Source organism: Lissotriton vulgaris, chromosome 6 (assembly GCF_964263255.1).
Source record: "Lissotriton vulgaris chromosome 6, aLisVul1.2, whole genome shotgun sequence".
Classification (NCBI taxonomy): Eukaryota; Metazoa; Chordata; class Amphibia; order Caudata; family Salamandridae; genus Lissotriton; species Lissotriton vulgaris.
This window is the reverse complement of record NC_141694.1, coordinates 917,082,545-917,099,895: the sequence shown is the minus strand read 5'-3', so window position 1 is coordinate 917,099,895 and position 17,351 is coordinate 917,082,545. Positions and strand designations below refer to the sequence as shown.

Sequence of the window (17,351 nt, the reverse complement as noted above, 5' to 3'; positions counted from 1 at the left end):
AAGCTTAGGCAGCTGGCTAAATAAACAACTATCACAGTTGTGTGGATGGCAAGCACTTTTTTTGTGGAATTACACAACTTCTGCCCATTCAAAACTTGTACTCCTGGCTCTCAACACGTGGGCAGAGTCAAAGCCCCTCTCTAGTGAGGCTCACATAATGCTCTGAAGACAACTGCTCTCGCAATCTAGAGCATAATAATTATCTTTATCATAAAGCAGTGACAAAACGCCTCTCTATAGCGATTCATTGAGTGTTTGGAAATATAACCCAAAGGGTCACTTTGATAAGATTACAGATTAATTCTGGCATTGAGCAATCAGGGTGGGTGCATTAGAGTATTGAATACCCAACCCCATGAAAGGAGGTCACACCGAGCAACATCCTGAAATGGAGATGGCAATTCCCAAATTCTCCTCGGTTGTAAGATATTATTCTCATAGAATCAAAGACTGTGGGGGATATTCTTAAGTACGTGATATAATCATCGCCAAAATTGGTCAACGCAATGTTTCATATCGCCGACTATCGCGGGAAAAAAACTCTGTGTTAACGTCCTATTCACAACACAGCGGTAACGTGCAATATTTTCCCGATAACGCGTCAAATGTTCACGATAACATCACTGGGACGGTGATAAAAATCTAAACCACAACGTGAAAAAAGTTGTGCTGGGCCCGACTGCAATAAAAAAATCAGCGATAAAAAAATCTGCGATAAGCTGCACCAGGCCTACAATTCACACATGTCATGTGGGAAAAAATGACTAAAAAAGCTGAAAAAAAATACAAACAAGAGCAAAGCAACTGCGAAGCACAATGGAGGTAGACAGAGCAAGTACAGAGGACAAACAGAACCCAACCATCCCCACGGGGGACCAGCCTGGGACCTCAGCGTCAGAGAAGGGCAAAGACAAGAAGAAGAGGAAGACACCGCTCAGTTCGCAGGAAAACAGGATCCTGATAACGGAGGTGATAGAACACCATCAACTACTGTTCCTCACCTCAAATGTGTCATTGGCAATAAAAAATAGAATATTGCAGTCCATCATGGACAAGGTGAATAGAGTCGGAGTGCTATGGAGGACAATGGAAGAGGTCAAGAGGCGCTGGAATGATGTGAAGTGCAAAACCAAGCAGAAACTCGTCAACAACCAGAAGGCAGCAATGCAGACTGGAGGTAGGAGTCCAGCACCACAGGAGGAGCTGGATGATATGGAGGAAATGGTGTCCAAAGTCATCAGTGTGGAGACAGTGGCAGGAGTTGGGGGACCGGGCACTCCTCAACATGACCTGACACAACAGTAACAGGGTGAGTAATGACCAGGGACTGGGGGAACGGGGGAGATGAGCACAATGGCACACATGCACAATTAAGTATAGCACAGTGCACACCCACAATAACTCAGGAGCATGTCTCTGATCCCCTTGGCACACTGCAGCACACCTAGAAACAGCAAGTAGGCCCCCGTCGATTATGTGCCCAAAGGGGGCCCATCCCACACATCACCAATCTCACAATGAACTCATGCACATGTGTTAAACTCATCACAGTGGCGTGTCTGTGAGCAACACTGACAATCCAAGTGACAATGCATGACGAATAGCATTGCTGCAGTCAATATATCATGATATGTTGCACACCACAACACTGAGTTGGCTGAGAATGGACCACATCCGTAAAGAAGCAAGTCGCACTCCAACACATCCATGTGCACAAACAACCCATGATGTCAACAACACTTCTGCAGACACACCATGCACCAGACTCCCACTCCACCAACAGACTAATGTACCCAAGTCTGCAACATTTCAGCACTGTATAAGCACAGAAGTAAAAGGCAAACCGCATGAAATGGAAAAGGGGCAGCAAAATCAGAGCTGCAGGGGCGACTCTCCCAAAATGCAGCACACACACATAACATGCAGAGCACATCAACATTGATAACAATGTGGTACAAACCGCAACACGTCCACAACAGAACAGAGGACACCACTGGTGCTGTTTGTGTGTAGAAACTGGCCAAATTGCCATTGCATGGAAATGTGAATTGCTAATGTACAAGTGCAAACACACATCTGTGATGTTGTCGAAATGTCCACTGTACCACATCAAATAGGCAGCTCCTCCCAATCAGTCACAATATACCATGCGATGCAATATGTACGTAAACATGTACAATGTGTCAACATACATGTGAACACAATGTTAAACTCAATCTCCTCTTCACATTGCAGAGGGAAAACCACCACCTCCTGCAGAGCAGACCAAACCTCTCTTCTCTGATGATGAAGAGGACCTCTACACCTTTGACACCGACGCCCTCCAAGAGTTCATTGTCATCCCACCTCCAGGAGCAGGGCATCCCAGCTCCATCAATGAGACCCCACCCCCTGCACAGACCACACAGCAGGCAGCACTCACCACCACGGCTGTGCTCAGGACCCCCACAAACAGCACATGGCCTTCCAACACCGTGTGATGGGGTGCCAGCATCAGATGGCTGAACAGGTGCAGGTGGGTTCGACCACATGGCAGCCAAAATAGATGCCATACATGGGTGTCTAAGTTCCATTGGGGACCACTCACAGTCCCTAACAGACACCCACAGTCTGCTCCATGCTTTCCAACGATCCATGGCTGACATCGCTGGAGTCCTGGCTCAGAGACAAGAACAACTGTCTAGTCAGAGTGGCTCCAGCGATGTCACCTGGGAGTTGGGACACATGCGGAGAATCATAGAAAACATGAGCGGACGCAGGTGGAAAGAGCTGCTGCTATGGCTGCACACCAGCGAGAAGTAGCTGGGTTCTTCCATGCCCTGCAGACCCTCCTCTTGGCATTTCTGCCACAAGGCCTGGCGCGGATGAAGGCTGCTGTTACCACTCCATCCACATCTCCGCCTCTGAAGTGCGAATGCCACAAAGTGCGGCAGACATTCCACCTCTGGCTCCTGAGGTGTCACTGGCACACTGTGCTGGAGACAAAACACTGCGACCCACATGTGAGACACATGAAACAGCAGAGGACGAATATGTGGCTGAATCTGCCTTACTGATAAGAAAAAAGCAGTAGCATTCATCTCCCCCATATGGCCTGTTTCTGCTGGGTTCTTACCTCTGCATCATCACCTTCCACTGTCCTCCGATAAACTCTGCGACACTTACCTTGGACCTCGGCATGGACTGCTATATTCTGTTAGGTTACCAATGACACAGCAATCAGACTGTGGACTGAACTCTTCCTCTTCTGATGAATTTGTCATTCCCTAAAGGACTCTGGCTGGCCCTCGACGGGCCAACAATGTAAAGTGGGGTTTGCATGGCCCTGGACTACTCCAGCTACAACACTCCACCGAATGTGCATTACACATTCATATTCACACAGATGTGTCATGCTATGATCATTCAAGTGTGGAAGTATGGATGAATTTAGGGTCAGTGATTCCCCCTTATGTCCATGTTGGTCATGTTATGAGACTTGAGTCACCGGGTGCAACATAACTGATTGCGGTCCGGGTGGCGCCGACACTACAACAGAGACACACCCATTAGTTACTTCCTTGTCCAGCTTAGGGAGGAACTACGCCCCGAGCCCCATGGTCATTGTTCACACCCTTACGCTGGACTGGCATACGCCAGGCCAGCCCACTCCACTTATGCTTACGTGGCGGGGGACAGAGCTATATGTCCCAGGTCTTCCCTGTAGTGATCTGCTGATCACAGGTATAGTTGTCAGCATGCCTCAGCCACTCCCTCATGGCTGATTTACACCCACACCACACCCTTCCAGCACACGCGTCACAGGACATGTCACCCTGTCAATAAAAAGGGCCAGGCACACGTGCTCGACACCATTTCCACTCTCTATCTGGGTGTATCCTTGTGGTTATTATTTATGCATGAGGGCCCAGGGCCCTACCACATCACGCTACCTACTGCTGGAGGTGACATGATAGCGTCCGCACTACAATACTCAATCATAAAGGTCCCATGTCTTGCGTTGCAAAGAGTTGGCACCAGATACACTGAGGCAGGCACAGGCCTATTGCCACAGGACGGTGACTTTCAGTACACTGAGGTAGGGGCACCTTAAGTGCTGAGCGGGTGTGCAGCCTGCGATGATGTGCCGTCCTGGCGGTCCGGACTGGTAAGGATTTGTGTGAGCCCTGCTGGATCACAGTGTAGGTCTGAGCCAGTGTGCCGCGTTGACCTACCGCCACATGGTGTTGCCTCGCGGTTCACAGAGTTAGTAGCCCCTAAAGAGCTGAGTGGGTGTGCAGCCTGCGATGATGCTGTGTGCACTGATATGATCTCTGTGATTGTGAAATCAAGGCCCAGAATCACATGTACGAACTGGTGGCCTGCGGTGCAGGGCTGCATGATGTAGAGGTTGCCAAGGTCGTGAGCCCTGGGCTTGGAGCTTGCACTGGCATGTGGTGGGCCCTCTTGGAGACACGCCGGTGGCAGAAGGTTAGCAGTGAGGTCTGGGTGCACAGGGGCGGGCAATCACTGATGGGCGGCAGGAGGAGCTGGGGTGCAGCAGCCTGTGTGCGCAGGGGCTGGAAAGCGATGATGTTGTGTGCAATTATATGAACTCTGCCATTCATAATTCTGGACTCTGTTTCAGAAAAGGAACTGCAGTGTGTACTGGCATGTGGTTGGAGACACAATTGTAGCAGCACGTGAGAAGTGAGGCCTGGGTCCACAGTGTCTCCCTCTCTTCCTTTCACTGTCTCTCTCTCTCCCTCTCTTTCTTTTTCTCTCTTTCTCTCGTTCTCTCTCTTTCTCTCTCTCTCTTCCTTTCACTTCCTCTCTCTCTCCCTCTCTTTTTCTCTCTCCCTCTCTTCCTTTCACTCTCTCTCTCTCCTTTTTTTCTCGCTCTCTCTATCCTTTGATGAGCGCATGACACACCTTCTTATCTTGAATTTTGTCTTGCATGCTGTGGCTTTCAGATTGTCTATAGATGACCCGCCATGACTCTTCCAAATAGTTGTTTTGAGTTTAATTTGAATAAAATGGTTTGTTTAGAAATTCAAAGATGAATTAATAATTCTCCTTTTCCTGACCACACGTGAATGTTAATTGTTGTCACTGTGCGACATCAGGCAAAATATTTTTTTCATGATTTTGTATAGTTGTTGTAACATATCTTTGTTGTGGGGGGTCCCAGGGGTTGTCGGGGTGGTAGCAGTGGGTGTTGTGGCTCTCTTGGGTGTCCGAGCTGCATGAGCAGTAGCTCCATGGCATCTGTTGTTCTTCTGGTGTGACTCTGGGATGGGCTCCTTTTTATGGTGCAGGTTGTCGTCCGACTTTACACCAAGTAAGAGCAGATGTTAAATTCCTGCTGCTAATACGCCTTATTGCATGTTTTGGGATCTTATCACCAATCTGGCTGGTTGTTATGATTTTTGCAAAGTGGTGTTGTTGCATCTTTTTGCACAAAACGCCTACTCTGCATATCATTAGCGTTAATTGCCAGTGCCATCTGTGGCGATGTTTTTGGAGGCTGCTATCCCAGGAAAACTGGTGATATCAGCTGATAGAACCAGCTTGTGAGTAGGGGGATATATTTATCGCCACTTTGGCTGCAATAAAGTGCTGCTAACTCTGTGATTAGTCCTTGAGAATATGCCTCAGAATCTGGTGTTACCTCACATAGCTCTAGGAATAGACACAGAACAGTGTTTTTCTGACCAGTCTCTAGTGCTTAATTTGTTCTGGTGGTTGTAGCTGGTGGGCACCAGTACTCACTTTTGAGGAGTTTGACTAATTTGTTAATATATATTTTAACCAAGAGAAAGAAACGAATATGAGAAAAAAGAGGAAAGAAAATGTGAGGAAACAATAAGAAAGGGAGAGAGCAAGAGGTGAAAAGACCCTGCAAGATTTAGATGAAGAGATAGGAAGTTGGAAGCAAAGGATGATGGAAGAAAGATGCATTAGGGCCTAAATAAAAGCATTGGACAAAAAAAGTTGATGCTTGGCGATGTTTTCACCAGTGCTATATTCAATCATGGTTTGTCGAAGAAATGGTCTAACCAGATTTTTGTTCAATTAACCCCTTCCTTGCTCCAGTTGGCCGTTGGCAGTCGCGAGCACTACCTCGCTGGTGCTGTGAATGGCCAACAGCGGACGACCCCCCCGCCCACTCCACGGAACGGCCGCACTGCGGCGAAGTAACACCTGCAGTAAACGGGTTTAAGTTGAACCACTTCTTTAAAGATCTAATAGCATGACAACCATTTGAATTCATTTCCTAAAAGTCAGCATGTAAGAAACAAGCTTGCATATTCTCAAAGACTCATCGCCAAGTTATTGGCACTTTATCACAGCCAAAGTTGGGATAAATGTAACTCCCCATTCACAAGGAGGTGCTATCAGCCCAAATCACCAGTTTACTTGTGATATCAGCTGGAAAAACCATTGCCACAGGTGACCCGGGCAACTATCAGTAATGAGATTCAGAGTTGGCATTCCCGAGTAAAAAGACGCAACAAAAACACATCGCAACATTCTCAACGACCAGCCAGATCTGTGATAAGATCACAAAACAGGTGATAAGGCGTGTTAGCAGCAGGAAATTAACACCTATTCTGACCTGGTGTAAAGTTGGACTACAACCTGCACCAGAAAAGGGAGCCCAGCCCAGATCCACACATGAAGAACAACAGACACCATGGAGCCACTGATCATGCAGCGCAGACACCCAAGAGGGCCATAACACCCACCGCCATCACCCCTGGACCACCCCGTGATGCATAGGGCTGAACCAGGCAGGGACAGGCCATATGGCAGGGATGGATGCTACAACCTCCTTCCTCACACAGTCATTACCATCCACATCTTAGTCCTCTGATACGTCTTCTGTGTCCGGTGAATCAGGTGTGTGTGTGGTGTAATGGCTGCATCCCTGTGTGCCACTGGCACATCAGGGGGCGGAGGTGAAAGTGCTGCATCACTGTGTGCCACTGACACATCAGGGGTCGGAGATGTGTGCGACAAAGTTCCCGCAGCAGGTATCTGGGTCAGTAGCAGCATTGGCAAGATGAGGAACTGCAAGGCATTGAAGATCCCGGCTACATCTTGCTGGTGTTCTGCCGTGGCAGCCATACTCCCAGCCTGTGTCAGGTCCATGGTCTCCATTGTCCTCCACATCTGTGCCAACTCTGTGCCATCATCGATTGTGCCTGTCTGACTAGACAGTTCTTGTATCCGAGTAATGGCCCCAGCGATGTCAGCCAAGTGGTCCCTGATGGGACCCAGACACCCTCGTATGGCATCGAGTTTGGTTGCAACAAGGACGAAACCCACCCGCAGCTGGTCAGCCATCTCCTCCTGGCAACCCAACACACGGCATTGGAATTCTATGTGTTGGTCATGAGGGTCCTGTGCGCCAGCCGTGGTGGTGTGTGCTTCCTGCTGTGTGGTCTGTGCAGGGGGTGGGGTCACCTCGAGGCAGCTGGGCTGCCCTACTCCTGGGGGTGGGGTGCGGAGGCTGTCCATTAGCCGTTAGAGAGTGTCTGTGCAAATGTGCAGAGTGTCCTCTTCTTCATCATTGGAGAGATGCGTGGTCTGCTCTGCAGGTGGTGTTGATTGTCCATCTGCAATGTTAAGGGGAGATGCAGGTTACGAGAGTGTCCCATGTATGTTGATGCTTTGTAGCTGTTGACATACAGACTGCATGACAATGTGCATTGTGACTGTTTTGGTGGAGCTGGCTATTTGATGGGAGATAGTGGACATTTTGACTACATGACAGATGTGTGGTTGTACTTCTACATTATCATCTCACAGTGCCATGCAATGCCAGGTGTGAGTGGCCAGTTACCATGCACAAGTGGCACCAATTGTGTCCTCTGTCCTGTGGGGTAAGAATTGCACTTTGTACCACATTACCGTCAATGTTGATGTGCTGTGATTGCTATGTGTGTGTGCTGCATTGTGGGAGAGTCGTTCCTGTATCTCTGATTATGCGACCCCTTATCCCTTTGAGGCAGTGTGCCTGTAACTTGTGTGATTTTCAGGTGCTGGGATGTTTGCGACTTGGGTCATTTGTGCTCTTGGACAGATGTTGTACTCTTGTGCATTGTTTGTCTGCAGATGTGTAATTGACATCACAGATTGTAGGTGCACCTGGATGTGTCAGAGTGTGACCTGCCCCTTTACGGATGTGATCCACACTGGGACACCTCAATGTTGACTCGTGAACCATGTCAATTATTTTGACTGCAGCCATGCTATCGGTTATGCAGTATCACTTGCATTGTCAGTGTGGCTCACGGAGCCGCTGCTTTTCTAGATTCTGCCCATGTGCATGGATGGGTTGTGGCATTGTTGATATGAAGGTGGCCCATTCGTGCACATTGTGGACGTGGGCCTACTTGGTGTTTCTATGTGTGCTGCAGTGTGCCAAGGGTATCAGAGACAAGTTCCACCAAAAAGGTGCATGTGCAGTGTGCTACACATGATTGTGCATGTGTGCCATTGTGCCCATCTCCCTCCGACCACCCAGTCCCTGGCGGTTACTCACCCTGTTGCTGTTGGGTCAGGTCATTTCGAGCTGAGTCCAGTCCCCTAACAACTTGCCCCGTCTCCAAACTGATGACTGTGGCCACCATTTCCTCCAGCTCATCAAGCTCTTCCCGCGGCACAGGACTCCCACCTCCAGTCGCCTTTGCTGTCTTCCTTTTGGCGGGGAGTTTCTATTTGGTCTGGCTTTGTACATCATGCCCGCGCCCCTTTACCTCCTCCATTGACCTCCTCCACACTCCAACTGCATTGACGTTGTTGACGATGGACTGCAATATTTCCGTTTGTGTTGCCAATGACGCAGTGGAGGTGACAAACAGTTGTTGTTGGTGTTCTATCACCTCTGTGGCGATAATCCGGTCTTCCTGCGGACTGAACCCCGTCTTCCTCTTCTTCTCACCTTGCCCTTCCCCATACACACAGTTCCTGGCTCGTCCTCCATGGGGCTTGTGGGGTTCGGGTCGTCCTCTGCACTCAGTCTGGGTGCATCCATGGCGCTAAGCAGTTAGCTTTGGTGTGTTTCTTTTTTGTTGCTTTTATAGTGCATTTTCCCGCATGACTCATAGGAATTTCAGGCCTGTCGCTGGTTGTCACTGATTTTTGTATCGCGATTTTGGGCATTGAATTTTTTTTGCATTCGTGTTTCGCATTTTTGCGGCATGGTGTTGACTTTATCGTGGATATTTGATGCGTTGTCATAGGCCTATTGCATGGTACCTCCGTGTTGTGAATACTTAGTTAACACAGAGTTATTTTACCATGATAGACTGCGATATGAAGAGTTGCATTAAGCCAAATTTGGGGTGATTATCACACGTTCTTGAGAATATCCCCCAAGAGGTTCGAACCGCTAGCGAGCAGCTTCGTCCTCGTGGTCATCTGCAGATGTTCAAAGGCAAGAACTGGCATCCATAAAATGAGTTCTATCATAGTTGTTATTGTCTTAAGAATTAATTTCTGAAAATAGCTCAAAAAGAATGAGACAAATTTGTTTGGCATTCCGTGTCTCTTTGTTCAAAAAGGTGCACTTTCGAAGCAGGACAGAGTGAAGGAGTATTCTGTTTTGTATGAGTTTTCATAAAGAGCTGTTTAAATTAATTCTCGATTCTAAATCCAGTTATTGACTATTATGTTGTAACAACAATGGAAACATGAAAGTTGTTTTTCTACTTTTATTAAGTCATGTGGAAGACCTCTGCAAGTGCTTCTCTGACACCGGGTCCATCAGAATTAACAGCCCACTTATAATAAGTGACATAAAATGTAAAAGCTGATGAAGAAAGTGATTTGACGTATGGCTAACGTGACATCCGATTTTCCACCAGCCTTCACTTTCAAAACTTCTCCATCTCCATCCCTGGACAGACACTGTCCCTTTTTATGGGCCCACCATGATCGGTCTTCCATTGGACTTCTTTTTTTCCCCCTAAGGTCAGGTTTAACAAACTTTCATGCATCGCAGTGCTATGCTGTGTGAAAGGGTAAGGGCAGAAACCTGCTGTTGTTAATATTATATGCTGCTGTCCTGTCCTTTCCTTGCACTGGCACCTATTTGGCTGCCTAGCACCAACGCAGGCACTGATGCACCATGATGCGATGGGGCCTGTGTTGTAGGCAGAATTGTTTTTCTGCAGGAAGGTGCACTTTCCTGCACAAAAAAAAATACTCAGAGGCATTTTCCTCTTTCTAAGTGTGCTGCAAAACCTTAGAAAATTCACCCCGTCCCCAAATTGGTTCTTGTCTACCACCTTCCTCCATCTCTCTCACTCTGTGTCATTTACACTGTAAATTGTTTTGTTATAAATATTCATGTATTTCTCAAACTGCGCTTTTGTTGATTGTAAACTGCACTGACACCCTTTGGATAGATTAGTGTCACATAGAAAGAAATATCCAATTTATTAACAAATATTAGATACTTTTACTTTCACTATTAATAATAGCTTATTGAACAAGCTATGCATTATATTTCTAAGTGTGCTGCAGAATGCAGCGCACTTAGACTGAGGAAACGATGAGGAGAAATTTAGACATTTCTCCTCCTTGAGGCTCCCCTGGGAAGGCTTAACATTGTGACGCATTCCAGGTTTACCAGTGCTTGTCAATCCAGGCATGCACCACAATCCATGGGTGGATGCGTTGGAACACCCACACTCCATCCATAGAACGCCACCCTGGGGCAGAGTAGTGCAAGGCCGTGATTTGTGCTGCATTATGTTACTCCAGATTTAGCAAGCCAGGCTGGGCCGGCAAGATGGCCTTGCATAGCTTGATACATTTTAGTTTTGTGTTGCATCTCCATTACGTACTTGTGCCCTCTTTGCGTGGTACAAGAGAGGCATATTTATGAAAAAATCATGCAGCGCAGCCAGTCATCTTGCTGAGCTGAGTGTAAGGGAAGGGTCAGGAATGCACCATATTTAACATAATATGGCACATTTCTGTGTTTTCCTGGCACTGGCGCACAATGTGCAAAGGTGCCTGTGTTGTAAGCTGGATTGTTTTTGTACAGGGAGGAACACCTTCCTGTGTAAAAATAATCTTCTGGGAATTTAACTCTTTCTATGTGTTCTATGTTTACTGCAGAATGAAGCACACATAGAAAGAGTAAGTAACGAGGAGAAATAAGGATGTTTGTCCTTGTTACACGTCACCTAAGGAAGTGTAACATTTTCATGCATTCCCAGGTCTACCAGTAATGGTAAATCTGGGAATGCGCTTAAATCCATGGGTGGTGGTGTGGCAAAATCCACGCTCCACCCATGGAACACCTCACTTGGGCAGAGTAATGTAACACAGCAATTTGCGCTGCATTGCATTACTTTAGATTTATCACCTTGTGTGGCCTTGCACGGCTTTATAAATCTAGGGCCTCATTTATGAGGCCTTGCGTCAGTTTTGCGCTTCCGATGCGTCACTTTTTATGACGCATCAGCAGCATAAAACATGCCTCCTACTGCGCACTATTTACAAAGTGACGCATCTAAGCAGATGCATCACTTTGTAAACCCCTGCGCTACATTATACCTGCGTCAGGTATAATGTATGCAAGGGGGGGAGTTCCCCCGCAAAAAGCCTTGTAGAAGTGACGCAGTGAAATCTATGAGATTTCACTGCGTCACTTCTAGGACGCCGTTGCGTTAAAATCTTGCGCCTGCCTCACAGCAGGCGTAAGACTGACGCAGGCCCTTTCACATGGGGCTTGCCCTATGTGAAAGGACGCATTGCTGGAGTTGCGTCACTTTTGTGACACACTCCAGCAATGCGTCACTTTTGCGCCTACAGATACGTCAGAAATACTGACGTATCTGTAACTCCTTGCGACATGATGCGTCATATTATAAATATGACGCATCAATCATGTCGCAAGGAGTGCGCACTGAGAAGTGACGCATCGCTGCTTTCACGCAGCGATGCGTCATTTCTCATAAATGAGGTCCCTAATATCAGAGTTGCATCGCTCTTGTGCCTTGTTTCGTGGCGCAAGGGTGTTGCCACTCTTTAACAAATGAGCGCTTTAGTGTTTTTTTTTTACTGAGGGTTATGCGGGCACAATTTCAGGCTTTATTATTAGTAAATAATAGTTATTTAAAAAAAGAATAGCCGCATTGCTTTGGATCACTTTGCACATGTGAGCTCTGGCGCAAAACCGTAGGAAATGCACCCAGTCCCCATGTCTGTTCTTGTCCACCACCTTCCTCCATCTCTCTCCCTACGTGTCATTCTACACTGTAAATTGTTTTGTTTTTTAATTATGTATTTCTCAGATTATGCTTTTGTTGATTGTAAACCGCACTGACACCCCTCTGATAGAGAAGTGTTACATAGAAAAAAATATTCAGTTTATTAACAAATATTAGATACTTTTAGTTTCACTCTAGTAGCTTTTTGAATAAGCTATGCATTGTATTTCAATGCTATCTCCTTGGTGTAACAACACAGGTTTGTTCAGGGAAGTTTAAAATGCAGGTTAACATTTTATACTGTTCATGAGAGATCAAGTATTCAGATTCGAAAACAAAGGCTATATTAATTCCCATTGATCTTGCTGTGTAATTGCTTATTACAGTATACGAAAAACATGTGCTTTGTAAAAGAAGTAATGATATTTTTCTATCTGCTAGTTTGTGGGATGTTATCTCCGCTGTACTGTGTCTGCTTTCCAATGAATTACTCTTCAGCATGATCACATTTCTCTAATTCGGTTTGAAGAGCTCTGGTGCCCCTCAGTGGCGGGTTTGAAATATGAAAATGTTATCAGACTCGCTTCGCTCAATATTTGCTACTTTTTGGCTTTTCAAGTCAGGTTTATTCCTTTGGCTATGAAAACTATAGACCTTTAGGAATGGTCCTGTACCCACAGAGGCTTATTTACAAGCCCTGTCTACGAGGCCACGAAAAGACACCCTGCATGGCTTTTCATGGCCTTGAAGATGTGGTGTGAGACAAAGCAGTGCAAGTCGCTGCGTTGTTTCACACTGAGTCGGGGAGGTGTTGCAGTGGGTGTTGCCAGTCAACACGCATGGTATTTGACACATTCTGAGGTTTACAACACACATTTAATCTGGGAATGTGTCAAATCCTTGTCCCTCCACCCGGGAGGCGTAATGATTGTTCTTTGTCAGAAAAGTGCTGCTTCCTGCACAAAAACAGTCATGCCAACAACCCAGGCCAAGGGTGCCTGGATTGGCGCTAGGCACCAATGTGTGCACCGGCGCAGGCAGAAAGGACAGGAATATGCAGGGGCAGATTTACAATAACTGGCGCATCTCCAGGGATGCGCCAGTTATTGTGCGCCACAGCTCCGCCACCCATGGTGCGCCGCATTTACAATGCGGCGCACCATGGGGCAAAAACGGCACAGATGCGTGATGCATCTGTGCCGTAAAGGCGGCGCATTGCTGGAGTTGCATCGCAAGCGCGAAGCAGCTCCAGCAATGCTCTGGGGGGCCATATCTATCCAATGCTGCGTGAAGCCTTACGCCCGCTTCAAGCAGGCGCAGGGTTTTGACGCAGCATTGGCCTAAAAGTGCCTGCGTGAAATCTACAAGATTTCACGCAGGCACTTTTGCGAGGCGCACCTGCCCCGGAACGCCCACCCTGCGCCGGAACGCCCACATGTGGCACAGGGCTTTACAACGTGACGCATCTGCCTAGATGCGTCACGTTGTAAATGGGTCGTAGGGATGCGGCACGTTTACGCTGCCGTTGCGTGACGCATTCCTGCCCTTTTGATTTGGCATAGGGCAGGGCAGCAAACAGACATGCAGTGCTGTTCTATGCCAAATCTTTGTAAATGAAGCCCACAGTTGCTATCACTGATAGATGACGGGATAGCGGCCCCCAGGGAACATGGTCAATTTTCTTGTTTGCGCTGTTTTTTTGTGTGCCATCTGCGCTCTCCGGTTATAAAAGAGGAGATATCAAGCAACTTCGGCAATTCTAAATTCAGTAGCTGCCACAGGCACTTTCCGAGAGTGCCCTATAATTATTTCTCGATAAGTACAGCTTCAACTTGAGGAAGATTTCATGTTATCTAGTGCTGTGGTTCTTAAACAATGTCTCTGTAGCCATGGCAGGATTTCTCTGATGCCTCCTTAGGAGGTCTGTGACAGTAGAAAATTAAGTAAAGTATATATTAATAAAGAAGCAAAATTGAAAATGTAAGACGTTCTGTACATGTGAAGGAAAATGAAATTAGAGGCAAAAAAATTAAGTTGGCATTCTTATCTAGATTCTTGGGAAGTGCTCGAGTACAGTGACCAGTATGTAGCATGAACGTTGAATTGCCTCAATTGACGTGCATTCGAAAAGCAAGCATGTAATCAAGCCAAAAGGAAAACCTGGGCCCTTATTTATGAGGCCTTGCGTTAGTTTTGCGCCGCCTGTGCGCCACTTTTTGTGACGCACCAGCGGCGTACAAAATGCGCCTTGTTGCGCCATATTTAAAAAGTGACGTATCTAGGTAGATGCGTCACTTTTCAAACCCCTGCGCCACATTATACCTGCGTCAGGTATAATGTATGCAGAGGGGGCGTTCCCCTGCAAAAATCCTCGTAATAGTGACGCAGTGAAATCTATGAGATTTCACTGCGTCACTTTTAGGATGCTGTTGCGTCAAAATCTTGCGCCTGCCTCACAGCAGGCGTAAGACTGACGCAAGCCCTTTCACATGGGGCTTTCCCCATGTGAAAGGACGCATTGCTGGAGTTGCATCACTTTTGTGACACACTCCAGCAATGCGTCACTTTTGCGCTTACAGATGCGTCAAAAATACTGACGTATCTGTAAGTCCTTGCGACATGATGCGTCATACATTAAATATGACGCATCATTGGTGTCGCAAGGAGTGCGCAGTGAAAAGTGACGCATCGCTGTTTTCATGCAGCAATGCGTCACTTTTCATAAATGAGGCCCCTGGTATGCTAGAGTGTAGCATATCACTTCATATTCTTAGAATAAAAATCACATTTAGAAAACTCTAACCTTCCAATTCAAATGTAGACTTTTTTCTAGATTTGTTTGTGATATAAATAAAGGGGCAGATTTATGTTAACTGGCGCATCCCCAGGGATGCGCCAGTTAATGTGCGCCACAGTGCGCCACAGCTCCGCCACCCATGGTGCGCTGCATTTATAATGCGGCGCACCATGGTGCAAAAACGGCACAGATGCGTGACGCATCTGTGCCGGAAAGGTGGCGCATTGCTGGAGTTGCGTCGCAAGCGCGACACAGCTCCAGCAAGGCTCGGGGGTGCCCCATCTTCACAATGCTGCCGCAAGACCTACGCCTGCTTCAAGCAGGCGCAGGGTTTGCAGCATTGGCCTGAAAGTGACTGAGTGAAATCTATGAGATTTCACTCAGCCACTTTCAGGAGGCGTTCCTGCGCAGGAACGCCCCCCCCCTGCGCAGGAACGCCTCCTTATGGCGCAGTGCTTTACAACATGACGCATCTCCTAGATGCGTCACGTTGTAAATAGGGCGCATTGTTTGCGCCGCAGTTGCGTCAAATAAAGTGACGCAATTGCGGCGCAAAGAGGCGCAACAGCCTCATAAATCTGCCCCTTAATCTTTTGTGACTGTGTTTACTGTGCACTTGTTTCTGTGTTTTTGTGTATTATTTTGAGAGTTAAATCATAAGAATTACTTCGGCCGGGTACCTAGCTTCCAGTAAGGACTCAGTGGTTGTCCCAAGTTTCCAGGAATAATTTAGCAGATGTCCACAGAAGTGGAACTGTGAAGGACCACTGATCTAGTCTTCAATATAGTACAATAACAAGTGCCTACAGAGTGCGTGGACTTTGCGGCAGCCTTCTTCAACCATTGATTTTCATGCTTTGATATTGCCTGGGTGAGCTGTCCAGCAAGTCCATGGAATATTGTGGATGGTTATCAAGGGAGTAGAAAGAAAATTAAAATACCCCCACTTTGACCCATCCCTCAAATGCCGTCAGGTGAGCACAGCGAGTAAAGTCTACCCACTATAGATGAGGTCCCTTAATCCAGCCTTCTGTTAATTTATTTCTCCAAACTTTAAGCCTATCATGCATCCAACCATCTATCCATCTTTTCAGGTTATCCCCATACATCCATCCTTTCACCATTCCATCCATCTACCCTCTCATCATTACAGTCTTGCATCCATCCTTCTACTCACATTTCCAACCATTCCTCCATATTTTTACCCATTTATCCATCCATTCCTCTTCATCTATCCACCAATTCACCCTCCTTTATCAATCCGCCAATTCATTATTTCACCCTTCCATCCAGCCATCTATTCTTCCATCCACCCATTCATACAGCCTTTCATCATTACAGACACTTTCTCCGACCCATGTAAAACCTGTTCTCCCCTTCCTTCCATCAGTCCTTTTATCCTAGTAATCATCCTTTCAACTACAATTCCTTCCTTATTTTTATATGCCCTTCCTTTTGCTCTTCCTTCCAAACCCCTCTCCCATTCTCTCTCTGTCCCTCTCTTTTTCTCTTATTTTTTTGTTGCTGTGGTTTATTCCTGAACACTGTTTTCTTTATCGTTTTCCTTTACTTTTGATGTTTTAATACCTTTTGTCTGCAGAGCTGCAGCCAGGACAGGATCATAAATAACTATAACTGTCAACCCAATCCCTGCTTAAGCTGTGAAAGCGAGGGGTTCATGATACCATTTTCCACCTGTGTCCCAATTAGGGTCAATGTTGGGCAGCACGTAGTCCTCCTGTTGAACTGGAGATGCAACAAGGCGTGTACCATGTCATTGTAAGTATTATGCTTCTGAGGCTCATGATCCAGTTTTGCAGGTGGGTGCAGGTGCAGACAAACTTGGGCACAAAACCTACCGTGCTAACTTTGCAGGTTAGCAGATGAGTTCTGGGCATTGCTGCATACAAATGTTGGCCCTGGTTTGCGAAATTAGTGATAAATGTGAACCCACAGAGATGCGTTTTTGTGTAGATGCTCATTCATATCTTTTTTGATTCACTAAGCTTTAAAGGTTTGCCAGTCGCAGGTTTCCTGGCATACTCCTGCTCAAGTTTTGTGTCGTTACTTTTTTCCCATTGACATTCCTCCAATACACACGTGTTTACATAGCATTATTCAGCATTAAGGCAAGCCAAACCCTCTGTGCAATGGCATGTTTCCCTCTCTTTCGTTTTTTAGGTCTCGTCTGATCCAGCGCATGTGCTGATCTGGCAGAGACATTTAGTAGCTGCTTTTAAAAGTGCTACCAAAGCGGCCACTAGATTACTGTCACGCGCACAATCACGCGCACTGCTGCACGCTTATCCCTAGCATGTTTTAGCGCGTCATCGTGATCCGGA

At 46.8% G+C, this 17,351-nt stretch overlaps 1 protein-coding gene across 1 annotated transcript in view; it reads right to left on the bottom strand.

The window, feature by feature from the left end:
* MYCT1 (MYC target 1) overlaps positions 1 to 17,351 on the bottom strand; it is a 285,153-nt gene that overhangs the window by 191,309 nt on the left and 76,493 nt on the right. The gene's annotated exons all lie outside the window — the stretch shown is intronic.